The following is a 27,059-nucleotide window of genomic DNA, read 5'->3' on the forward strand; positions in this document are numbered from 1 at the left end:
AGGGTGGGAAATTGGAGGCAGGAGCTGCTATAGAGACCATGAAGGAGAGCTGCTTTCTGGCTTGCTCTCATGGCTTGCTCAACCTACTTTCTTATAGAACCCAGGACCACCAGCCCAGGCACAGCACCACTTACAATGGGCTAGAATTTCCCTGATCAGCCACTAGTTAAGAAAATATCCTACAGGCTTGCCTACAGCCCCCTCTCATGGAAGTATTTCCTTAATTGAAATTTCCTCTTCAGATGACTATCCAGCACAATATTCAATATTAGCAGCCAACCAAACAATAAATAAATACAGAAAGGAAGAAGCAGCTCATTCCTCTCCAATCTGTTTCCTTGCACCATGTGGTCACCTTCCCCCATCTCTAGGCATCTAAGGATGAACGCAGCTCCCTAGTTTCTAACCTCTTTTTCCTTCTGTCTTACATGGTCCTTTATGGTCAGACAGCCTTTGCCCTTTAAGGATTCATCTCTTGTAAAGTTCTAATCATTAACCTTCTCTTCCTTAAGAGAAACCCAAGCAGAATGCTTCCAGAGACCCTGCAAACTTACTCTCACCTTTAACATGAGCTTGCCTTGATGGCTAACTAGTCATCCTGGCTCCACATTTGCCTAGAGGGACAAGTGGGGAACAGATTTAGGCCTTGTAGCACCAGCAGATCGGGTTTGTCTTCATCTTCTTCCAGGAGGGTGGATTCTACCTGTTTAAACCCTCACCCTTGTTCCCAAGGGGCACCCACTTCTCTGGCCCCTTCTTCCTCAAATAAGTCACTACTCTATAGTCAGGACAATAAATTGCCCCTTGAGGCGAGGGCCCCCTCAGTTATATTCATGCTCTATTGTCTTCAGCAGTCCTTGGTGATTGTGGAAGGGTACCCTCTGCCCAGGTTCCTATGACCCAGGTCTCCGTTGCTTCTTCTCTCTCCTTTATCACCATAGATTCACTCCATCCCTGTCTCTTTGCTGTGTCAAAGTGTGTCAATTAGAACACTCTAAGCATTCCTGACAATATGACCACAGATTATTCCCTCATCAGGATGCCTACTGCCAACTTTGCCTTACTGAAAACATCTCTGTAATCTTTAGGTAGGTGTAGGGTACCCTTTGAGGCCCTCTACGTCTACATTTTTTTTTTTCTGTTCCCTGGTGGTTTGGGTCCAGGAAGTTAGACTGGGTCTGTAGTTTCTTGAGTCTTCTGTTTCTGGTCGTGAGTTGCTCATATTTAGCAAGCAGCTATCACATGCTGGGCTGGGACCCAGGCACTGCAGATCCAGAGGTTAATAAATGATCACTGCTATCCTTGCCAACCTCTGACTTCAGCACAGGCAATTACACTTGAGCCTCATTAGGCATAATGACTATGAGCACAGCACCAATTAGCAGATAAGTCCCAGTTCTGTGAATTAGCTGGGATGTGACTAGGTTATCTCTCTGAGCCTCAGTTTCCCAATCTGCGAGTACAAATAAGGGAGGAACCTCGGGCATTTGCCGTGAATATGCTAAAGTAGTTAGCATGGTATCTCCACTTGTACTTGATACTCAGTGAGCATCCATTATTACTTTTATTATAGCAGGTTTGTATAGAGTAAGTAAATACATAGATTTATTCTTGAATGATGACTGAATGAAGGCCCCGCTCACTCAGATCCAGCTGTCTTCCATCTTCTTCCAACAGCTACAACTATGTTCTTTTTCTCAATTATTGGGAGTCCTGGGTCCTGGAGAAATGACCCTGGCTTTTGCTCCAGTTTCCTTGCTTCAGAATACTGTTCCCAGAGCACCATGACCCACTCTGTGGTGAACACATCTGGGTGCAGGTGGTCCTGGAGTTTGTAAACAAGGGCTACCAGACTCTAGCCTGAAGCTCATAGTTTCTCAGAAACTGCCTGGGTTCCTGCTCAGCTGTTGCTTTTTCTGAAAGGCTTATGCAAGCCCCACTGCCCTTCTGGTAAATCTGACTGGCAGGGGTTCCACTTTCACTTTCGCTGGATACCCCCAAGGGGAGATTTCTCAGCAGGAGGGGCACTTTCCTTTCTCTTTTGGCCCAACCCTGAGTCTTCCCCTAAGGCTTCAGAGTTATTAGGATGTACTTAGCTCCACGTTGCTTCTCACAATATCAAGATTTCCAACTGCCTCAGAGATTAGTGAGTATGGTGTTGTGGCATCCAGCCTGTACATGGCATGTTTCCCATCCGATGCCACGGCTCAAACACTGTGGTGCTTCCCTGTGAGTTGAGTAACTTGCCGTCAGTCAACCTCCATCTGAAAATATTAAACAGAGGGTTTAGAAACACTTACTACATTGTCAGCAGCCTGCTGTTACAATTGTTCTGTTTTATCTGTAATTGTTAATCTTTCACTGGGCCTAATTTGAAAGCTGAGCCTTATCATGGGTGTGTATGTGTGGGAAAACCCTTGCACACCCGGGCTTCCATGCTGTCTGTACTTTTAGGCATTATAGAATCGTGGAACATGTCCTCTGCCAATCATGGGAGGTTTCTGAATACTGTCTGTTCCTCCCAACATCCCTATATGGTAGACATAATCCCAAGACAACAGGGGAGACTCGGGTTTAAGGTGATGGGAAACCTAGAAGCCGAAGGAAGGTTTAAAAACAAAAAACCCACACCTTTGACCTTTAGGAACAAAGTTAGAAATGACTGCAGATGGAAGCCCCCCCAAGGGAAACTCACCACTGCTATTTCAGTTGCCTTGCTTTTTAAAACTACCAGATTATTTGTGTGTATGTGTCTCTCCTCCCTGACCACTCTTCCTCAAGAATTGGGCAGGTGACTCAGGTCAGCTTGTCCTCTTGCCCCAGTACATGGCTTGAGTTGAGGGAGGAGTGATGAGGGTCCAAGAAACCAAAACAATCCAGAAAGCTGAGAATGGATGGAGGGTAGCTATGGGTACCAGATCACGGAATTCATAGGATACCCAAGGAGCTGAACTGAATCCTACGTGCAAGAGAAAGCCACTGGAGGCTTCTAAGCAGAGCTTTTGCATGATATAAAAAGATAATTCTGCAGCAGAGTGAAGGGCTGGTTGGAAGGCAGCTAGGATAAGCCAATAAAGCTGTGTTGAAAGCCATCCCAGCACTCCAGGCCGGATGGTGGGAGACTTATAGGCCTGCAGTTCCCAGGCTGCAACAAGACTGGGTAGAGCTTCCTGACCCAGTTGCTAGGGTTTTCCCATCATTGATTCTGGGCAGGGACCGAGAGTGTGTTTCTACCAACGTTGGTACTACTGCCCTTCCAGCACTACTGGCTTAGAAAAGGTGAGGCTGGAGAAGATGAGGAGCACACAGACTTGTCCTCCAGGAGATTGTCATGCAGGTGAGAAGTGGGTGAACAGTTAAACAGTGTAGTTTGAAAGCAACAAATGTGTGTCTGTTATAGGACACCTGCCCCCTTCATGCAGGTGGAGGAGATGCTCAAGGAAGCTTCTAGTAGAGGTATTGCTCAGTGGAGTTTCACTACTTAAATGGCAGGTGACCAACTAAGGGCAGTCCTGGGGGAGGGTAATAGAAGACAGTATGCAAAGAAGGGCGTGACCCATGAGGTAGAAAGCAGCAGCAATTTTTAATTGCTAATTTTAATTTTTAATCACATTTAGAGAATGTCACTGTTAGGTTCAGCTTTTAGCTGGGTTACTGGGTTTGTCAAAAAGCAGCAGTTGTTTCTTCTTTGCCTGGCTAAAATCTGGGCTGCTGGGCAGTGCAGGTCAACTAAGTAGGAAGCCATTTCTAACCCCAGTCACACGCTAGAGTCAACCATCATCTTGATCCAGAACTCCCCTGCCATTCAGGGCCAGAAACAGTTCTGAAGTGTTGGGTTGTGTGGACAGCATGTTTCTGTAGCTTCCTGGGAGGCAGCATAATGTCATTTCTTCTGGGGATTTTTCAACTCTTATTTGAACTTCAGGTTTAATTATATATCTTATATTTTATCTGGAAACCTACCTCTACAGAAGCAGAATAAGGGCAGGAGCAGAGTTTCCCCTCGTAGGCGTGACTATTGCTTTGTCCACCTGGTGCAGAAGATTGACATAGAAAGCTTCATGGAATCAGTTTCAAAACAAGAATGACCAGACCAGACAAATAACCTTGCTAACCTAAGTCCTGTTACTTAGACCAAGGCAAGTGGATTGCAAGTTCCAGACTTGCTTCAGGAACAGAGTGAATTTCAACTAGCATGAATAACTTTTTGAAACCCTATTTCAAAATTAAAAACTAAAAGGAGGCCTAGAGATAAGGCTTTGGGAGTAGAGCTTGCTTCTCACACAAATGGTTCTAGGCTCAGTTTCCAACATAGACCCAAGCATAGTACAGAGTGGCCCAACTCCTCCAATGTCTCCCCTGAGGGAACCTGAAAAAAGCCCTCTGCCTGCAACAGAATTCCCTGGGATGACAGATGCAGGCATGCCCATGGGTAGCATGCCCTGCATTCTATTTCTAAAGCTCTTCAGTGGTCCTCACATTGATCCTTCCTCTCGTCTCCTATCTTCTGTACTGACTGGAGAAAAATTAAAAAGTCTTACTTGCATCAATAAATATGACCCTCACATTCCTTCTTGACATCATATAACCTCAGTCTAAGTAGATTGTTGGCTTTCTTTTCCTCATGGTACAGGTTACACGGATCTAGAAGATCTCAGAGGATTGTCTGACCTCAACAACATGTTATAAATTTTCCCCCAAACTTCCCTCATAAAAAAGGCAGTTTTGAAATCTAAATATGTGGGCACATTTGTGCTGAAATTTGTTTTGTTCTTGACTGGTATCACAGACCCTTGATTTTACAAGCTTTCATCACTTCTTCACAGCCTGATCCCATCCACCTCCCACCTGTGCCCTTGTGTCTAGCAGTTTCTACCAGCAGTGTATTTCTGAGCTCCTTGGAAAACTGGCTTCTCACATGCTTTCAGTCTGCTTTGTCTTCCACAGTAACCAGGATGCCTCAGGTCAGATCACATTTACATGAAGTGTGTTTGGATGGGTACACCTTGCCTGCTGGGCAGCCACAGAGACATATGCTAGATACAACTCAGCATCTCAAAGCAAACAGAAAGCCTGCTCTAGCAACACCCACAAGATGATCTTTCACAGGCATCCAGAATGGGGCCTGGGATGCCTTAAAGAGTGCCTGTCATATGCACAGCATCAGGAGCTAGGGCTTCAAACAAAATGTCCATTCCATCCTTTAGCCACTGCACTTCTCTATTACAGGTTGTATGTACCTAAGACTTAGCACAGAACCTGTGACAAAATATGTAGTTCTCAACTTCTGCTTTCCACTTATGTCTCATTCATCCATTCACTGAATATTTATACAACACCTACAAGCTATTGGAAGAAGCAAATTGTGCTGTTAGATTATTGGAGTTGAATAGCAAACAAATAAAAAGTGAATATGCATCTCAGTTGTTGGTAAATCATGAAGAAAACAGCATTTCAAGTGAGGAGATGAAGACTGGGAGAAAACTCAGTTAAGTGCTTGTTCTGTAAGCGTGGAGAGCTGAGTTCAGCCCCAATTACCCATGTACAAAGAGCCAGGCATAATGATGTATACCAGAGTGGTATATACAATACCAGCACTAGAGAGGCAGAGGCAGGCAGCATAGCCTACTGGATGAGGTTCAGACTAGTGAGAAACCCTGGTTCAAACAAGAAACGAACAAAAAGCCTATAAAGGATAGACATCCCCTGAGCAACAATACAAGAATCTGTCCTATGGCTTCTATTTGCACTCACATACGTGTGTGTGTGTGTGTGTGTGTGTGTGTGTGTGTGTGTGTGTGTGTGTGTACGTGCACACACATACACAGCAAAGGGAGACAGAGAGAAAGAGACAGAGAGAGAGAGAGAGAGAGAGAGAGAGAGAGAGAGAGAGAGAGATAGCTCAACTGGTGAATGCTTATCATTCAAGCATGAAGATTTGAGATTGGATCTCCAGAATTCATGTGATAAAAGCCAGGGGTGGTGGTATGTTCCTTCGATCCCAGCACTGAGGAGACAGAGACAGAAGGATCACTGGATCTTGCTAGCTAAATACTCCAATTAAATCAGTAGGTTCCAAGTTTGGTAAGAGACCTTGTCTCAGAAAATGAGATACAGAATAATTGAGGAAGACACTGGATGTCAACCTCTGTCCTTTACATGCTTGTGCAGATGAGTGTACCTACATATACATGTACACATAAACTTACAGTGGTGGCTTGAATAAGAATGGCCCTTATTGGTTCATATATGTGTATGCTTAGTTTAGTTTAGTTTAGTTTAGTTTAGTTTAGTTTAGTTTAGTTTAGTTATCAGAGAGTGGCATTATTTGAAAAGTTATAGGAAGTGTGGCCTTACTAGAACAAGTGTGTCACTGGAGATGGACTTCAAGGTTTTGAACTCTCTCTCTCTCTCTCTCTCTCTCTCTCTCTCTCTCTCTCTCTCTCTCTCTCGCCTCCCCCTTCCCTCCCTCCCTCATTCCTTTTCTCCCTCCCTCCTTGCCTCCTTACAGTACAGGATGTAATTTCCAACTACTGTTCCAGCATCTGCCTACATGTTGTCATGCTTCCTGCCATGTTGATAATGGACTTGAACTTCTGAAATGGTAAGCCAGCCCCAGTTAAATGTTTCCTCTTATAATGGCTACCTTGGTTATAATGTTCCTTCACAGCAGTAGAATGGTGACTAAGACACTTGTGCACACACATAGGAAGTGGAGACATGAGGATGTAATTTGTACAGGAAGTGATCAGATGAAGTGTCTCTGATTCTATAGTTTTTAAGTGGGCAGAGCCCATAAGGGAAATGAAGAAGGAAGCCACGCAGTTACATGTGGAGAGTCTGTCCCAGGGACAGCCAAGGGAAGCAGATGAAAGGACCAACTGCAAAGCAAGAGTGTGTGGAAGTGTTAGAGGCAGTGAAGGAGTACTAGGAACTGGAGCAGTGGTTGGGGAGGAAAAACAGCTAGAGGGGAGGCTTAAGAAGAGCTGGAGGCAGGTCTTGTGGGCACTCAAGGCAGTGGAAAGGACGATGTTTCATGTGTGACAGAAATTCAGTAAGGATTTCATCAGGTTGATCAAGCTCTCTCTACAGGCTCTGACTGTAGAGCTGAGAGTAAATAGATGTGAGGATAGGATGGGGAGCTGCTCAAGATTATTGCAACCTCAGCAACAGGAGATGATGCTGGTGGCTGTGACTGAGGTGGTGATGCTGGGATTGTGCATGTCACTCAAAAGCTTTGCACTTTGCAAAAGAAGATTAGGAAGGAGGAGGAGGAGGAGGAGGAGAGGGAGGAGGAGGAAGAAGAAGGAGAAGAAGAGGAGGAGGAGGAGGAGGGGAGGAGGAGGAGAAGGAGGAGGAGGAAGAAGAAGGAGAAGAAGAGGAGGAGGAGGAGGAGGGGAGGAGGAGGAGAAGGAGAAGAGGAGGAGGAGGAGAAGGAGAAGAAGAGGAGGAGGAGAAGGAGAAGAAGAGGAGGAGGAGAAGGAGAAGAAGAGGATGAGGAGAAGGAAAAAGAAAAAGAAGAGGAAGAGGAGGAGAAGGAAGAAGAAGAAGAGGAGGAGGAGGAGAAGGAAGAAGAAGAAGAGGAGGAGGAGGAGGAGAAGGAAGAAAAGGAGGAGGAGAAGAAGGAGGAGGAGGAGGAAGAGGAGGAGGAGGAGGAAGAGTAAGAGGAGGAGGAAGAGAAGGAGAAGGAGGAGAAGAAGAAGAGGAAGAAGAGGAGGAGGAGGAGGAAGAGAAGAAGAAGGAAGAAGAAGAGGAGGAAGAAGAAGAGGAGGAGGAGGAGGAGAAAGAGAAGGAGGAGGGGGAGGAGGAAGAGGAAGAGGAAGAAGAAGAAGAGGAAGAGGAAGAAGAAGAGGAAAAGACTCTAGAATTCTGGATATACTTGCAAGCTGAGCCTTTGTTTTTATCTTTCCTAACTTTATTGATATACATTTGACAAGGACAAATTGCATTTATATGACATATAACATCACAATTCGGCTGAGCCATCTTGCCAGGCTGGTAGACCAATTTTTGATATTTTCTATAGTAGGTAAATTGATTTATAGACACAATATTAAAAAACAAGGGCTTCCTGTCTTCTTTACTTGTGCCGGTATTTACTGCAGTCCTCTGGAGAAGTAACAATTGCTCTTTTCTATTCACTGAGCCATTGCTCTAATACCTTTACTTTTCTCATTTTATGAAACAGATGTTTTCAGCACAGAGTTATGCTTCACATTACTGTGGTGGACAGTGACTATAGAAATTCTGGTTATGATAGATCATTCAAGGAATAGGGAGGTAATAGATTTTAGGCATCTTTAGAATTCCATATGAGAGTAGACAGGCTATATTACAAAGATAAATCCAATCGTTTAGAATAAAGATTTTGTACAAAATTGAGAAAATGTTACTTGCAGGTAGCAGCTGAAACCACTGGAATAAGTTAAGAATAGTCTTTCCTCATTCCTATACTATGCAATTTTTATGTGAGCAACATGTCATTATGATAAGGGGAATCATAATGTCAGTAAAAGAAAGAAAAAATAAATGATAATTGTTCTAAAATATTATGTTAAGGAAAAGCAGGAAAAGGAATGTATTTCCTGAAGGTACTTTTTAAAAAATGAAATAGATATATATTTGTTAATTAGGAAAAATACCCAACTTAGTCATGTGGGCATAAGTCTTTCACACTGTACTACCTAGGGTTTGAAGTTTTCATTGTCATGGAGCAGCTGAATCACCAAATACATCTAAGGTATATGGAAGTCAGTATTTCTGTATGGAACATGAACTTGCTTTATTCACCAGTGTGGTTTGTGGGCTCCTTGAAGAAATTGTGGACATGGTAAATTTCATGCAAAACCTTTCTGTGCTTTAGAGTGTGTCTCTACATGTTTTGTCAATCAGCATTTGCTCTGTCAACCCCAGGTGACCAGGACCAGCAGAACTGAGCTCCTGTTCTAGCTTTCATTATCTAGTGACATCTTTAAGTTCAGATGGTCACCCTGCTCTCTGTAGTCAAAGGACCGTGATTTGTCCTCACTCTGTGTGAAGGACAGTGGGGCACTATGATTCTGCAAGGGGAGTTGGGACAGCCACAGGAGTGGGATAGCTGGAAACCGTACAGTACAGGGAAGATATGACAGAATAATATGTGTTCTATATAAGAGGAGGTTACCTTGGTAGGATGTGAAAACATCTTCAAAAAATTGACTTGATTCTATCACACTCTGAGACTGAGTCAAAGAGATAGATTTTAGGCCACAATTCATAAAAACAAACCAACCAACTAAACAACAACAACAACAAAATAACCCCAAACCCCAAACCACTGTTGGGTGTTTGCCATCCAACAGTGAAATAAGCTGCCTTGGGAAGAGTTCCCATTCTTGAAATGACAAATAAGTTGGAGTCAAGGAGTAGACCTGAAATTTAACTGCATCTTTCTGGATCCCATCTCAATTTGCAGATGCTCTTGGGGAGATGAGAGCCAAGACAGGAGAAGGTCAGCCCGTAGACTCCATATACCTGTGATTGATAGTGAGAACACTAATCAATGAACATTCTTAAGCACAAATCTGTGCTGCCTGGGCTCTCACCTTCATTTCCATTACCCTCTCCCCACATTTCTCTGATACTATGCTTTAACATAGGGAACAAAATTGCATGGGCTTTTTCTATATGGCTATTAAACCCTAGGTTCCTTTTCTAACAAGATGCACATTGTCAGTTGACCTGAGATAACCCTAACTCTTCTGAGAGATTTGCATGGAGGCAAGTACCACTTATTCCCCAGGCTTCCTGGACCATGTGGTGACTACCTTCAACCATCTACTGAAAGGCCCTTATCCCCAAAGGGTGCCTTCTTCCTGGTGTGGCCCCAGGTCAAGGCCAATCAATTTTGCTTTGAGGGGCGGAATAGGAGGCACGTCTCTCCAAGAAGATCCAGATGTTATGTTACCCTTTCATGATTGCTTTTGCTAAATAATATATTGTGGGGTCCTTGAGTGTTGGGTCAGGCATTGTCAGGAAAGCTAATCACTGATGGCCAGGACCCCTGTAGGATAAGGGAAATGTAGATGAAATAAGAGAAGAATGAGCTGTCACAGGAACTGGGCAGTTTTTAAGCCAGAGAACCTAATCCTCCGTGTAGCTTGACCTCTTCACTTTATAGACGAGGCAGTGACTTTCATTAAGTCATTGACGAGATCATCTTTCTTGGGGATGGATGGAGGATAGTCAAAGGGGTACTTTCATTTCATAACTCAGAAAACTATTTCTCTCTGGATTCATGCCTGTAGATCTTTCTTTAGCTTTGTAGATCTTGTTCTTCTAGTCTGGGCCTTGAAAACTGTACCACTTAGGCTTGAAGAAAGTCACTACACTCAAATCCCCAGAGACGTTGATGTATTCTAAATTCTCTGCTTCTCACCCCAATGTCACATGTTAAAATCTTAAAAGCCAAGGTGATAGTGTTATAGTATTAGAAAGTGATGGCCCTGGGATGTAATTGGGTGGAGCCTTTATGGACAGAATTAGTGCCTGTGTCCATATATACTACTGTAAAATTTATTTCAGACCAGGCTATCAATAAGTAATAAAAATGTATTCTTCTGAATTCTGGAAGCTATAATGTCCACAATCAAGCTGGTGAGGAGTATGGTGAAAACTGATCTTGGCTTTTAAGATGTTCCCTTGCTTCATTGCTTCATTCTCTTGAAAGGGTGGCGACTACATCTTCAGTCTTCACATGGCAGAAAGGACGAAAATGGGTTAAGTGCCCACTGATCAGAATTCTTTTGCAAGGAAGGAGCCCTGTTGACCCAGTGACTTCCCAAAGGCTATACCTGGTAATATTCCTGCATCAGAGGCCAAGCTCCAACATGAGTGAAACACAAAGACTTGAACCATAGCAGTGCTCTTATTTTAGAAGGTGCCAGACCACTTCTTTACCCCTCCCCTAAGTGGGGAAATGGTACGAAGCCTTCATATTTGAAGAAATAGGCCACTGACAAGCACTGAATGTCCTGCACCTTGACCTTAGGCCTCCCATCTTCCTGAATTTGAGAGACAAGTTGCTACTGTTTTTAAGTTTATGGTACTTTGTTCTAAGTTGAAACAAACTAAGGTAGATATTCCATCCATGGAAGGTGCTGGATTCCCTAGATGGGGGAGTGGGGTGCAGGGGGAGGTCATACCTCAAATGGAACAAAGAAGAGCCCCTGTCTATAAGCAATCAAAGTGAAGTCCGCCATCTAGTGACAGTCACTGTGGGTAACTATTCCACTGGTTAAACAGACTTTCTGTTGAGAATTCAGATCAACAGTGAGAGGCAGTGTTTATATAAAGTCCAAAAGCAATTTAATTTTTTTTTGAGACAAGGTTTCACAATATAGACCAGGCTGGTCTAGAACTCAGAGATTCCTCCTGCCTTTGCTTCCCAAGTGCTGGTATTAACGATGTGTTGCCAACACACCAGGCCAAGCCCAGAAGTTTGAATCATCAAGAAGGAAAAAAGAATCTAGTAGTTAATTAGGTAACTTCACTACTTCTCAATGTTTGTTTCTGTTGTGTCTAACCTTTCTTGTTATAGAGAGATAGAGACAAACAGAGACAGACAGTCAGGCAGGCAGGCAGGCAGGCAGGCAGAATTAAAGAAGCAGTCCTGTTCTATTTTTTAGTACAAATAATTGGAGCAATTTTATACCATGCACTGGTTAAATTCCTCACCATCACTACAGGGTCACCTGCCTTCTCACTCTTTTGTTTAACAATGATAGAAAACTCCATTTATTCTAGGCATAATGATTGTTGACTCTTTGTTTTCAGGGTCTTAAGTACATATATCTTAGCAGGGGGAGTGGAGAAACAAAACAAAACAACAAACAAAACCACGATTACAACCCGATACTGATCATGATGAAGAGAGTAACAGATAGTGTTGGGGCAGCAAGCACATACATAGCCCATCTGGGTAACCTATCTGAGAGCAGGGAAGGTGAGCTGGGGGAAGAGTCGCCTGAAGGAGGAGGATTTCAGCAAAGACGAACAAAGTCAGGCATGCCAGGTTTCATCAAGGGCCAGTATGAGGATGTGGGAAAACTGCAGTTTGACAGTCATAAGACTGTAAGTCACCAGGGCAACAAGAAGGCTGAACCTCATCAACCAAGGTAAGAAACTAAGCTTTCATATTCTGGCCAAGTCTACTGGCAGTCAAAGCCAAAAACTCTGTCCCAAGACAAGTTTCATTGAGCCTACAGAGAGTTCTCCAGAGTTCCAAATTTGAATGTTGTTAGTTGGCTAAACTCCAGCTCATCAAGGTCCCTACCAGACCTTCTTGCCCATTCCCTCTCATGGAATGTCTGTCTGTCTGTCCTTGCTCTTATGAGTGTAAAGTTAGTTTTCTATTGGTAAGGGAGAAGGGAATGATCAGAATCTTGCTTTACACTGGTTTTCTGGGGAGATTTGGAAAGAAAGACTTGGAAGGGTGCCCTCGGGGCAGAGAGATCCCTTAGAAGGATACTGCAAAGGTCCAGGCAAAAGCTGTCAAACACCGATAGCTGTGCCCTGGAGGCATAGTGCACACAGAGGAATGGTGCACATCGTCCCTTCTATTATTTCAACAACTGTAGAGATTTTGACTCTCACTCTCTCCATCGTACTTTGAAGGCACAAAGAGGCTCAATAATCCCTATCAAGTGTTGACCTGAAATTCTGACTCCAGGTTATAAGACTATACATTTCATCCACCACAGCCCAGGAGCCATTAATGTGATGTGATGAAATGTGACTCAGCTGAAGTTCAGTATGGACTTTGGGATCCACGTGCCTGAAAAAAACAGACCTGAGGAAAAACCACTGAAGAAGACACACACGGATCCTGTGTGCTTGTAGCTGGTGATTTCATGAGGCGTCTGAGTCTATTTGGGCTGCAATAACAGTATACGGTAGACTGTGTGGCTCATAAAAAACATGCTTATTTCTCACAGATCTGGAAAACTCTCTGGCAAGATTCAATGTCTTATGAGGACATGTTACCACTGTGTCCACATAGTAAGAAGGACTGATTATTCCTCTAGTGTTTCTTTAATAATGGCACATATCCTATTTAGGAAGCCTCTACCATGACCTGGTCACCTCCTAAAGCCCTACCCTCTAACATCATCACATACAGAATTAAAATGTCAATATATTGATCAGGGGTGGGGCACAAACATTCAGACCACAGGATTTGGCAAAAAAAAAAAATTCTTTTCATTTTCCCTTCAGAAAATAAAAATTTAAATTTGTTTATATAGTAAAACATAAACACTAAGGCAGGGTTTGGTAGCATGATTCGGTTGTATAATCAATGATTTTGGACAATGGTCAGAGGATCCTTCCTAGAAGTGCACTAGAGGCATAGACTGAGATTTTCTATCTATCCACAAACTCTGAAGAGAGTTTAGAAACAACTTCATGCCCTGAACATCACCTCCAAAAACTGAAGTGCTTCCCCTAAGACAGAGCTTCTTAAAGTATGGTTCACCAGCAGATAGCATGAACATTGTTAGAAACAAGCAAGAAATAATCTAAGTGTCGCACAAAGGAACACACGAACAAAGAGAATGAAGAACAGAGGAATTGTTTTTGTAAAAGGACTAGAGCACACATTGGACAACATGACTTCTGTTCTTTATCCTTGACATAGGTGACAGCATCTCACCCCATTGGTGAGAGCTTGACTTCACAATCTCATGCACTTGGCTAATAATCACAAAGGGGAAGAGGAAGGGTCAGGAAATATGAGTCCTTGCTGACCTAACTGCCTTTAATTTCTTTTTTAAAAGGTTCCTTTCAATATATCACCTGGGGCCCCTCAGAGGTTTAGGCCTAGTAACCAGCTTCCACAAGCGTGCTATGGGATTCTGATGCACTGAAGACTTGAAGCCATTTCCCTAAAGGGCAGAAGAACACCACTAATGTTCTACTGAATTCATCAATGAATCTCTGCTGAGTTCTGGGTTTCATCCAAGTGGGGAAAGTTCCATAGACTCATACAGAGGCACAGATGTTATCTGTCAGAGTGGTCATGGGCAAGCAGCCCATTGGGAGGTTACAATTCGAGACTCATGTTAGCTTTTGAAATTGTTATTTCTTGCTTTGATCTTGGCTGTGATGATGGCTCCTTTGGGAAGCCTTTCCTCTCCATCCTGGGTTTGTGTCACATGTTTCTGCTCATCACCCCACTCTTTGTTACCGTCTGATCTTGTTCTCCCAATTCTGAGCCAAAGAGGGGAGAGATGCTTGCCTTTTATGTTTGTCCTTGAGTTTCCAGAATCTGGTAGTATGATATTCAGTAACTATGTACTTGAATGGACACTTACTTAGCTCACCTTTGCTGGGAAAGGGCCATTATATCCTGAATCTGTGTTCTTCTGCTTGCCCTGAGCCTTATTCTGTCTCCTTCCTTCCAGCTATAGCTGCTAGGCCATTGTGGTGAACTCTGAACTGGTCTCCAGCATCCCACCATATCACAGTCAACACCACATTCATTGATATTTCACAGTCTGTTGTCCCATGCTCCTGCCCTAGAATTCAAGGTCCACCATATGGGGGTGGTCCATCATGTTCTAGTGTACCCTCCCTATACAAGAGGCCCCAGTGAGTGACTTTCACTGACTTATTTGTTCAACATTCACACATCAGCTATGTAAGATGATTGTAGAGATAAAGGAAAACCAAGCCAAAAAAGAGTAACTTGCCTGGGTTATACTGCTAGTGGGTAGCTGGGGTTCAGCTTGGATCTATTGCATCAGACCATCAGAATTTCCACAGACCTCTTTTGCCTCTTCATTGAATTAAAATGTTTGGGTTTTTTTTTTTTTTTTTTCTGTAAGTAATTAGAGCCATTGAATGTCTGATGCTTAGGGGAAGTGGCAGGATGTTTCCTATTTCATTGTAGGTAAGTGCCTCCTCTCTCCTGCCACACTGACTCGTTTGATTTCACAGGCATCTGCTTTTCCAGATGAGGGTTACAAAGTCACTGCTGCACCCCATAAATTCTTCTTTGGCACTTCCTCACAGCTGTGCTGGTTGACAGCTCTGAATCACCATTACAGTGGAGATGCCAGAAGAGCTGGCACTGTCATAGCATGTCACTTGTACAGCCAATGATGGCTGATGGCTGCTTGTGTGCACCTGCACCACGGGGAGGCCTGTCCACCCTGCCTGGCTGATCAGAAAGGACACTGTGGTGACAAAGGGACGTTGCTTTCAGTGAGTTATGCCTGGGATGAAATATATCCCCACATCAACATTTTCTCAATCAATCAAGAGCAGCATAAACTTGAGAGAAAAGTAATTTCTTGCCTGAAGCTTTGTGCCAAAAAGAGAACACAGTGTTCACTGAAACATTTTAATAATGGCCAAAAAAGTAGAGAATTGGCTGAACCACTACTTGGCATCTTTCATAAGCAGAGATATTATATAGATATTATGACAAAAGGAAGCTAAATGGAATTTTTATAGTAAATTGGTCAGAAAATTAACTTACAAGGTCTTAGTGCCCCAGGAGCCTGTTTTCTTTCAGAAAAGAAGCTTTGAATAGAGAGATGAGTGACTGGGTGTGAAAGGATCTCAGAAAGATATATAGGAGATAGAAGGACACAAGAAAACCAAAAGACTTATAATGACATTCTAACCATAGCTATCTTTAGATGGACTGTTTTATCTAAAAAATCCTTTGTCTCATCTTCTTATTGTTCAATAATAAATGTGCTGCTTTTGTTAACACATCATAATTAATACCAATCAACCTTGGTTTGAATACAGACCAGGAGCTCATCTTTACCCATGGCTCTTCTTCACATCCTCTGTATTTATTCAAAATGGATATTCTTGAGAAACATTCTGTCATCCCTCCATCCATCTACCCACATATCTGCCCACACATCCAGTCATCTGTCCACCCACCCACCCACTCACCCATTCACCCATCTGTGTAGCCACCATCCTTTCACTCCTCTACACATTCTTATATCCATTTAGGAAGCAGACTCTGTGTAGACTTCAGGTGGTGCTTAACAATGCACTGGGATGCTTTTATATTTATGTCATGTCCAGTCACAACGATAGCTGTTTTACTGTTGTTGTGATTTTCCTAGATTTTGGAGCTCCTGTGTTGATACTTCACCATGCTTCCCTTTGTTCTTGTCAATTACTATTCACACTTCAGACCTTCTTCTACACATCACCGTCCTCTCATCGTAGACTCCTCCCGCCAACATCATGGCATATGTTGTAACTGACTTGATTTGAAACTTTCCGATGTGTATGAATGTGCCTTTTGATTGGATTGTGTACCAACTGATACAAGGACTAAATATCCTGTCTCTGAGGAACTTACTAGTAGAAGGTCAGTCTGTTTCTTTTACAAATACATTTCTAAGCCCAAAGGGAGACTTGGCTAACAACCTTGTTGTTCTTTGATCAAATAGGCATTCACTAATCATTTACTATACCAAAAAAATGAGTTATCAAGATAGTTTCTCCCTCTAGGGAATCAAAGCTCATAGGAGATGGAGACATATGTAAAGGATCTATGAAACAAACTATGTTCTATCACAGCTTAGACAGTGAGTTTTCCCAACCATACAAGGAGCTCACTGAAAGCTGTCTTCCTGTTCACAATGTCTGCAACATAGTGTTTTCTCAGTAGACGTCTGTTAGAGACAGCTATTCTAGTAGCTTTATTGATGGAACCCTTTTAACTGGCAGTAATTTTTAACATGAACTTAGTAAGAATTTGATCATTCTCATAATACTATGAAATCGAGCTTATTTCCATTTTATAAGTTTTTTTTTAAAAAGTGAGTCTTATGAGGTAAAATGGCTTAGCTCGGATCCCTTAGCCAGAAACACTTAAACTGAGGCAACTAGACTATGGGATGCTATACTTTTCTCTTGAATTAACCCACCAGTAGTGATAGCATGCTTATTGCATGCCAGAAGCCATTCCAGACTGGAGGAGTGCACTTGGAAGAAGTGATAAGCAGAATATCAGATGACTCTATACTTAGTGAAACTCTGAAACAGATGTCCAAAGTACAGATTATCCCAGAGGCATGGACAACCATGGCTGAGGGTGGAGGAGAAGCAAGATAACCAAAGGCTTCCAGGCATGGAAGGGCAAGTACAAGGGCATCAATGTAGGCTGGAGTAACTATAGACTGGCTGCTGCAGTAAGGCATTTCTCAGGGATGAAGGAACATCTGACGTACCTCCATTTTCAGAACCCCAAAGAGCACCCGGGCCCTTGGTGAAAGTGGAAAAAGTCAGTAACATTGGTTCTATGTTTCCAAGAAAGAGAGAAAATTTTTCTAGAAGACCCTGGAAGCCTGAATTGAAGATGACTCCAACTTACAAGGGGTTGCCAAAGATGACCAAAAGGAAATGAATTACTGTTTTTACCAAGACAACTTGGCTCCAGGCCCCATCTGAAACCTGTTCTATTAACAGAATGCAAAAGCCCCTACCCCTGACTAAGGTGCTGTGGAGTTGCTAGGATATAGGATATATTTACCCACAACCACAGACATTTGGAACAAGAACAGCCCACTCAGTCCACACATGAGGCTGCATTCTGGGGATGCAATCAACATGAGTGCCTCTGGGGATTTGGAAATCAGACAGAGGGTAGAAAATTGCCTTGGGGTGCCTCAGATGAAGTTTTCCCCATAATTTGCTACAATAAGCTTTTTTGTAGTTGTAGTAAAGTTGGTTTGCTTTGGTTCTTTGGGGGCTTTCAAATTCAGTTGTGAGTTGCACCAACGCTTTTGAACTTTGAAAAACATGAGGGAAGGAAAAGAGTCAGATGTTCCTACTCCATAGCCTCCAGAGGTCCCTGTCTGGATGTTTTTAGGATCTAGATGCCATGAGGGTCAATAGGACATGGTGGGTGGGAAGCACTTTGGCTGAAAATAATGGCTGAAACTGGCTGGAACAGGTTGAGATCCTGGCCTGAGGAGTACCTGTACCAGAAGATGGCTGCTTCTGCAATGGTCCAGAGAGATGGGGACTGCCTTTTATCAAACTGCAGGACACAGCACTGTCTTTCTACCCACACCATAACCAGACACTTAACTTCCAAACCCCTCAAATGGAGAGTACTTTTAATCCCAGCTGCTTAGGAGGCTAAGGCAGGAGAATCACAAATTCAGTCTGTCTTAAAAAAACAAATTTAATTAAACTTGCAAATCAGTGGCTGTATCACAAGAGAGCCCAGTGGCCTGGCTCCCTGATTTTTAGACTTGTCTGAATTATTAAGACCTCGAAAACAAATCAATATTCTCCATCAGAGTCTTCCCAGTAAGAAGTTGTTCCCTGGTCTTGGCATCATAGTCACCTAGTAGTTTTCAGGCACTCCTTTGAGTGACCCAGGGCTCCGGATGGATAATGAATCATGTACTTGCTTCACCCCAAATTCCCATAAAGACCACAGTAAAATAAACTCCTCTTTGGCTGGAGTTAATATTTCAATGGACAAACAATCTTCTATTTAATTATTGGCAGCAAGGGTGACTCAATCTTCACACTTCTGAAACTCTATTTTAGGCCACTGATTACTGTCCACCCCACCCCCACCCCCAAGTAATTGTCCTAGGCCAAAACCTTTATGATCCATGGAGATTTGTTTAGTTTTTCTTCCTGGTAAGTTTAGTGGCATGTGAGACAACACATATAACTCTGGTTTCACTGCCAGGTTCTGTGGCTCAAGCTGTACACTACAGGGTTCATTGCTTTCATCTCACAGAAAACTGGCAAGCCCTTTATTGAAGGTCTCAGGCGCCAAACACCTGGCTCTATTCAATTGTATATATTGTTCTTTCCTAAAGCTGTTTTTTTTTTTTTTTAAATCAAACTGAAGCCCACAAGATTATTTCTAAGGAAATACTACAATCACACCATCAGTGTCATTGGATTTGAACATGAGGTTTCACAGTATCCAGCAGACAGTCTGTAGATAGAAGTCCAGAGGCCTCCCCAGCTATAGTTTGTGTCTTCTTATGACACAACGGATCAGAGGTTGCCCTGTTAGAGCAGGCAGGGTGCCCTGTAACCCTGCAAAGAGAAGCTGAAGAATCAATTCCCATGCTCCTTTGCTTTACATTCCTACATTTCCTCCTGCTGCTTGCTGAGATCCTCTCAAAGTTGAGGGGAAAGTGCTGCTCATTGCTATTACACCCCCGAAGGACATCTGTCTGGGTACAGGTGAGTACAGAGGCCTGGGGGTAACCTGGGCTGGCATGGAAATTTAGCAACACAATAGTTATGACTTAATTGATAACAATTGTACAAGTAGGCTTGACTGTAAGAGATAACTGTCAACGGTACTTGGTATATCCGGCCGCTTCAAAAACACTTGCAGGATCACAAATGTGAGACACTATCAGTAAGTAAGAATATAAACTCAACCAGATGTTTGTAATTACAAATGAAACATTTATTGTTCACCTTACCCCAAATGAAAACTGCTGATTTAGATCTTAAATCGGTGGTAAAAGAGGGAAGTGACTGAGGTGTGGGCTGGGACAGGAGCCATATATTATCATCAATGGCAAGCAAATACCTTCCCACTTAGAAGATGTTAAAGTATAACCCAGGAGAAGAGAGAAAGAAACAAGGGAGGGAGGAGGGGGTTGGGAAGCCAATGGCACATAGAATAGAGGCCAAATGTCTAATTATAGCCGACAAGGCCCTCATGATCTGGGCCTCCTTCCCTATACCCCCCATGGGGCAATGTGTCCCAGCCAAAGTCAACTTTGTTTAGTTCTCGAAATAGCCCTCAGGTCCTTGCCCCAGCTGCTGCTTCGGCCTGGAACACTCTACCCCATTTTCTATTTACCCATCTCAACCCCGCTTATCTAACAGGCAGATCTTGGTGAGAGCCTTTCTTTCGGTGTTCCTTCTCTCCCTCCCTCTAACAGGTATTCCTATGGGTATCTGGCATATGCAGAATCTGTGAGAGCTGGCCCTGGGCCTGTGGAGTTCTGTGAGGAAACTGTTTCTCCACATCTATGTGTAGGCTGGGTTTTTTCCAGTGTGTTGGCATGACATCCTGGGCTTATCTGATAGCCACTTTCTTACTCTGTGCCCTGGCACCCTGGATATGTATCTATCTGCCTGTTATATTATAGGCTCCACAAGACAAAAGTATATCTGTCTTGTGTGGGTACAGATTCCGATGCTGCAATAACAAATTACCATTACTCCAAGGTTTAAAGTGACACAAATTTACCATCTTGTGGTTATGTGGGTATATGTTTAACAGGGGTTCACTGGGCTAAAATTAAGGCACGTAGGAGGCTCTTGGGAAAAAATTATTTGCTTACCTTTCCAACTCTAAGCTACCCATAGCCTATAACCAACAGCCTCTTCCTTCATCTGCTGGTAGCAGTTGCTATGTCATATCACTCTAATGCTGATTTTTGTCTGTACCTTACATCTTTTAAAAACTCTGAATATGCTGTCACACCTAGACAAGCCAGGTCAGCAACAATAATTTTAACTCTAGCTGTCATTTTAATTCCCTTTGCTGACAGGTCCCAAGGATTAGGACTAGGGTATCTTTGGAGGCCAGTCGTTCTCCCTCCCACACTGCAGATTGCCAAATGCAGAGTATATAGGAAAGATAAAATGACTCGAGTACATGGCTGGGAATGGGAATGTGTGTGCAGGAGGCACACAGAATTTCTAGGTTCATGCTGGTGTGTGACACATAAAAATGCCGGTAGCTGGGTATTTGGGTGTGTGACTGTGAATGTGAGTTACATACTGACTGATCTCATTGGTGGAACGCAGATGTATACAATGTGTGTTGAGACTTAGAAACCACCAGAAAGGGGAAATATAAACATGAAATAGGTAAGAGACTTATTGTTCCTGAAAACCCCGTGAAGTATTTAGTATTTCCCATGTAGATACTATCAGGACCTGGATTTCTGCTCTCTATTCCCAGGTGCCTATGACCACACTGAGAGTGGAAACCCTGTCTTGCCTGGGCCAGGCAGCTCTGAGAATAGCTCTGAAAATAGAATAGAATGAGAATATGCATATATATATATATATATATATATATATATATATATATATATATATATGCATACTGCCCAGACATTCATACCACCAGCATTGAGAAATCACCCACAGCACAGTTTCCTGTTCTAACTGAGAGAGCAAATCTCCTGACATGGAATTGTTCTCAAATCCCTAGCTTACTTCTTACTGAATTTCACTGATCTAAGCCAGCAGAGCCCTTAAGTCATCGATAGCCTGCCCCCTTCTTCTCAGAGAGAGACATTGCTCAGTGTATGGCAGATCTGTGGCTTATGTGACTGTCAGAACAGAATGGCATCAGGGTCCTCTATTGCAATTCAGACCTGTATAAGGTAACATTTTACTCTTTGAGAACAGAGATTTTATATCACATGCTCTACAGCATCAGGTTTCTTTAGGGCTTTCTGGTCCCAAGGTCAGGTGCTTCTGAAAGATAAAATCCAGGATAACATTTTTGAACAGACTACTCCTGAGAGGAGATTCTACTGAGGATTTCCATCCCACTTCCTACACAGGAAGCCAGATAAGACAGTCTGAGACTCTTAAGGTATCTCTATCTTCTCCCCCTTTTCTCTTGAACATTACCCTAAACCCCAGACCCAAACAAGAGATACTGCCTCCCCAAGCAAGTGATACTTAATGACTTGTGTTTGTGTGACAATACTCAGGGTCCTTCCAAATGTAGTCACCATGCTAGATGCCAGACACACTGCCAGGAGACACACGGAGGTCCTTGTCTTCAAAGGATCTAAGCGTTGTGAAGCTTCTATTTTTTTTTTTCTAGGCTCAGACAGTCTAAGCTGTTTCATTTGTTAAGAAGGGGAAAGAAGAGAAGGTAAGAAAGGTAAGGAGGGAGTCTTCAGGACTACAGTAAGAATATGAGTATACAAGAAGAAAAGATCTAGAGAGCAAGAAAAAGATAGGTGATTGGAGACACACCAAGACCCAGATGGAGAACAAGAGGGTAACTGATCTAGAAATACAGATAGAGTCTGACACAAAGAGTCTTTGCACCTACCAAGAATCCAAAAAAGGATCTTAACTCCAGAAGGATGACCCTAAGGCTATCTCTGCCACACACAGGAAGAAGACGCTGAGATAGAAACTTGGAACACAGACTCCAGAACTCTAGGAAGCCATCCTTGGTAGTCTCCCATGAAGCCTGGAGGGAGGACTTAGGAGTCTATGGTCCACTTCTACATGAAGACTGCTTGAGCTTCCCTCCTCCTGAAAGCACTACCGGCATCCTTGGATAGTAACTTCTCTCCCTCCCACGGAGAGGAAAAGCACCCCACAACTCCACTCTCAGGCCTTGGTTCATAAAACCAGCCTTACTGTGGGGTCTGTGTACTATCTTTGTCTTGTTAGCTGTAGTGCTGACTAGTTTTATGTCAACTGACTCAAGCTAAAGTCATCTGAGAGGAGAGAATTAGGTTGAGATGTTTCTGTAAGATCAGGCTGTAGGCATGCCTATAGGGCATTGGGAAAGTGCTTAGCACACTGTGAGTGGTGCCACTTCTGGGCTGGTGGCCCAAGGTGCTATAAGAAAGCAGGCAGAGCAAGCCATGAACAGCAAGCCAGTAAGAAGGACCCCTCCATGGCCTCTGTATCAGCGCCTGTCTCCATGTTGTTGCTCCATTTGACTTTCTACCCTGACTGCCTTTGATGATGAACGGTTTCCTAGAAGTAGAAGTGAAATAAACCCTTTCTTCCCCAAGTTGCCTTTGTTTATAGTGTTTCATCATAGCAGTAAAAACCTTAACTAAGACAGCAGTGGCCACATGAACAAACACGGTGTGACATAGGTAAAGCACAGAAGATGTTCTTGTCATTCCCCAATCAGGCTAAGAGCAGAAACCATTCATCTATTGTCATTCATTAACCTGATATGTATTGATCATATACGAAGTTCTTGATACCACAATAAGTTTATACTAACAACCCAAACATTGAATTGTGGAATAGGCACTCACAACCCTGTACTGCAAGCAGAACCAGGGGGATGAACCCTATTGTACAAGCAAAGAGCTGAAACAGAGAATGGCCCTGGACCACACTGGGATTCAGACCTTCCTTAGGCCTGCCTTTTAGTTTTCTTTCACACCTACCTCCCACACTGAGACTAGAATTCTTACAGAAACAACGTCACTGAAGCTACCTTTGGATCTTTAGGGCATCCATGACCCATGGTATGCATTAGGTTCATGGGGAAGAGAGTAGAATGAAAGAACAGGTTTTGCGTCTAGAACTCTTGAGTTCTAAAATCATTCCTATCTCATCGGCGTCTTAAGAGAAGGAACACTGCTCCACACCCTCTTTGCTATCCTATTTCTAAACAAAACGTGCCAGCAGGCAAAAGTGGGATTATCTCCAAGGCATACTGAAACTTCCTCAGATGCAACAGAATCCAGGTGAGGGAAATACGGAAGGTGGAGCAGGCACACCCTAAAATGAACATCCATTCAGTTCTGCATAGTCTAAGAAGCATGCCAAATCCAGGCATTGGACCAAGTAGGTCCAATATGACAGAGGCATGTGATAGCAGTGGTTCCATGAAACACAAGGCACCTGAAGATAGGAAATACCCAAGATTCTCCTGTTCTGAAAAGAGACTTCAAACTGACCACATTTGAAGCTCCTGCCCTATTCAGGTCAGTCTCGGTCTCTCCTACACACGTGTCAAATCTCTGTCCATGGTCTTCCAAGCCATGAAGGCGGCCATTTTGACCTTCACCACCTCCAGTAATTCCCAGGATGGGTTTCCCTTAAAAATCACTTCAATAATGTCTCCCATGTCCAACCCCACCCAGCCCTTCCCATAGGCCAGACTCTGCGAGGTAGAAGGCAACAACTTCAGATCCTACCTTCAGAGATCTTATAGGACAGGTATGATGTTGGAGGCTAGAATGTGTGTCAAAAAGAACACTGGGAAGATGTAAGCAGGATCCTAACAGAACGAGGACGGGGAGTTTGACATGCAGTGAGTGGAGTTTGGGAAGGCCTCAGAAAGATGCTTGTGTATGAACTGGGCCTTGGAGGTTAAGCAGATGTTTGCCAGCTGGAGAAGGGCATAGAGCAGCTAGAGTCAAGGGTTGGGGGGGGGGGGAGGGATGCCCAGAGCATGGAAGAGGATAGTGTATGCTTGGGAGAGTAAGCAGCCACTGAGTGAGAGAACACGTCCGGAATAGCCTCCCTGAAGACAAATGAATTTCAGGATTTTCAGATTTTCTTCTGCACATTGCCCTATAAGCTAAGACAACAGGGCCCCCTAAGTCACCAGGCTCCCAGCGCGTGCCAGGGAAAATGTTTAAGGTATCATTTAACCCAAAGCAAATGTACTATCAGCATTTTTATAAATCTCCAAGAAAGAAGAAGAAACAAAAGCTGTTGAAATGTGAAAATAATTAGAGAAGCGACTTTCCCAGGGAACAAACATGGCCCATGCTGCGCAGAGGGAAGAACAAACAAACTTAGGGGCGGTTATGAAGCTGTAAAAATCCTTGTTTATTTCTGAAGAAAGAAATAACGTTGGAGCAAAGCCACCGAGCCTGCACAACCATAAATCAAGGCTGAGCCGGTAGAGAAGGAGGAGTCAGCCAATAAATTCAGGGGAAACAAAGCTGCATTCCAGCTGTCCCAGGCAGCCTGAGAACCTGCTCAGCTCCGGTTCTGCAGCCCTGGATCACAGCATCCCAAAGTCAGAATGCCCCGCGTGTTCCTTGTGTGCTCGCCCAGCCAGAAAGCATTTGGCTCGGGTTCCGATTTAGAAAAACTAGTCTGAGAGTTGTTCAGTTTTCAGAAAGAAGTGGGGAAAAGTTCTTTCAGAACGCCCAAGTTTCCCCTTCTCTAGCTGCCTTCTACGGGGTAGTTTCAGCCCAACAGAAACCCCAGGAGGCAGCGGGGCATGGTCAGGGCTCTGGAGGGAATTCCCACTCTGTGCGCTCAGAAGGGGAGCCCACGCTCTTCCATCCCAGGTTGCTGGCTTCGGTAAACAGCCTCACTGGAAAGGTCACCTCTGAGCTGAATGATTTTTCTCTTCTCACACCCGCAGGTTTCTGGACAGAGGGGTCTTGTTTACGGAGAAAATGCAACACTAACAGCAGGAGCCCTGATCTGCGGGGCTCATAGAGTAAGCACCCGGAGCAGGCAAGACTTCCTCAGCTTCATGCTGGCGAACAGTTTAGTGATGCCCCCTGCCTCAGACCTGCATGCTTTATATTCTGTTTGGGGGGGGGGGGTTGTTTTGTTTTGTTTTGTTTTTTGTTTTTTTAAGGAGTGTGAACATGTGATTTTACTTCATTGAGTACTGACCCCTTCTTTACTCTGAGCCACATTAAGACATCTGCACTTTGCATAATCTGCATACCAGCTCAGTATGGTTAAACACCATTTTGTATCCTAGTAAGACAGGAAGCTGTGGTTCATTGCTTGCAGCACAAACCCCATACTGGAGCTGGTAGAACTTAGGTAAACCACCACTTTCTATTAGCCACTAAATTCTGTTGTTTCAGTAGCCAAAGCTCTGTCTACGGAACTTAAATGGTTCGAAAACATGGGAGGTGAAATGTCACTCAAGTGAATTAAGAGGTGAGTAACCAAGGCAGCATTATTCACTGCTAGTTACCAGTTACCGGACTACCAATTCCCCATGCCAAGACCTTTACATATGCTAATTCAGTGTGGCCAGAAAGCACCCTTAAGGAAGGTGGCAACTCCATTTCATAGATCAGAGAGCTGAATTAGGGAGGGGAAAGTGTGTGGAAAGGTCACCTCACCCCCTAAAGAGCAGAGCAATCTTGCTATTAAAGGCCCGTTTTTATGCGGGGTCTGTGGTCTCTGCAGAGCATATTTTTGGTCTTAAAACTTAAAATCACTAGATTTTGTACTAAATCAGATGCCATCCGAACAGATTCCCAGTTCTCTTGAGAATAAAACAAAATTAAATCATCTATATGTTTGTATGCGTGGCCCACACATCGTTCATGTGAGTATGTGCGCTTGTACATGTATGTGTTTGTGTCAGTGTACATTTCAGAACCTTCCTTGGTTGTTCTTGAACTAACTTTTGAAGATAGTGTGTCTCACTGAACCTAGAGCTCAAAGACTGGGATGTGAAGTCTAGGAGTCTGCTTGTCTCCACACAGCCCTCCTTACCCCCTCAATCCTCAATGATGAAGTTAGAGATAGATGTTGTTCCTACCTTTTTGTGAGGGTCCTAGGGAAGATGTCCTCATGTTTGCGCAGCAGCCATCTTATTGTTTGAGTCCTCATGTGTCTATCTTTTAACTCTTGTATGATGTGAGTAGCAGGGATCCCTACTGAACAGCATCAGTCAGCCCCAGCAGCAGTCAGTACCAGGGGTTGGCGAAAGCCTGGCTAGAGCTTGTTCCCACTGCCTAGTCACCATAATTTATTTTTCTTTTTCAATAGTCATGTAGTGACTACTGCCTTTTATTGAGCATCTATCTATATAGCAAACATTTATTAGCCTTGTTTCCAGATGAAGAAAGTCTAACTCTAAGAGGAGAAGTATTTGCTCAGGGAGAGAAGTGCTGTAGAAGTGCAGGGGCCAACGCTTGATGGTTTCCTGTGTCTATAAGAGTCATGCACCTCATCCTTAGTTACATTGTCTGTTTCCATCCTTGCTGGCACTGTGTATCTTAGTTTCCCGTTTATGCCACGACAAACGACTACAAACCCAGATGTTTCTAATACCACACATTTGCATTATTCTCCAATAGAGACCAACTCTCCCAAACCAGTGTGAGTGACTCAAATGGAGGCCATGGCAGCTGCAGAGGTCACAGGAGACCCAATTCCAGGCCCCTTTCCAGCATCTCTTACTCACGGTTTTCCTTCATCTTTACTGCTGTACCATCAGCTGCTATTGTCTTCCCTCCCAATGTGCTTCCTGCTTCCTCTAACACAGGCTGCTAGCCACATGTCGTTTTCTCTTCTGTCTGGGGTGAGTGTCCCTC

General features: G+C 43.6%; 1 long non-coding RNA gene across 1 annotated transcript; it reads right to left on the reverse strand.

Annotated features, from left to right (window-relative positions):
- Positions 1-1,495: 1,495 nt before the first annotated feature.
- On the reverse strand, positions 1,496-27,059 carry LOC143442226 (uncharacterized). Its single transcript, XR_013110236.1, has 3 exons — positions 26,930-27,059; positions 3,964-4,031; positions 1,496-2,264 (listed from the first exon to the last, which is right to left on the reverse strand). It is a non-coding gene; the product is annotated as an uncharacterized LOC143442226 (long non-coding RNA).

The sequence above is a fragment of the Arvicanthis niloticus genome, chromosome 5 (assembly GCF_011762505.2).
Source record: "Arvicanthis niloticus isolate mArvNil1 chromosome 5, mArvNil1.pat.X, whole genome shotgun sequence".
In the NCBI taxonomy this organism is placed as follows: domain Eukaryota; kingdom Metazoa; phylum Chordata; class Mammalia; order Rodentia; family Muridae; genus Arvicanthis; species Arvicanthis niloticus.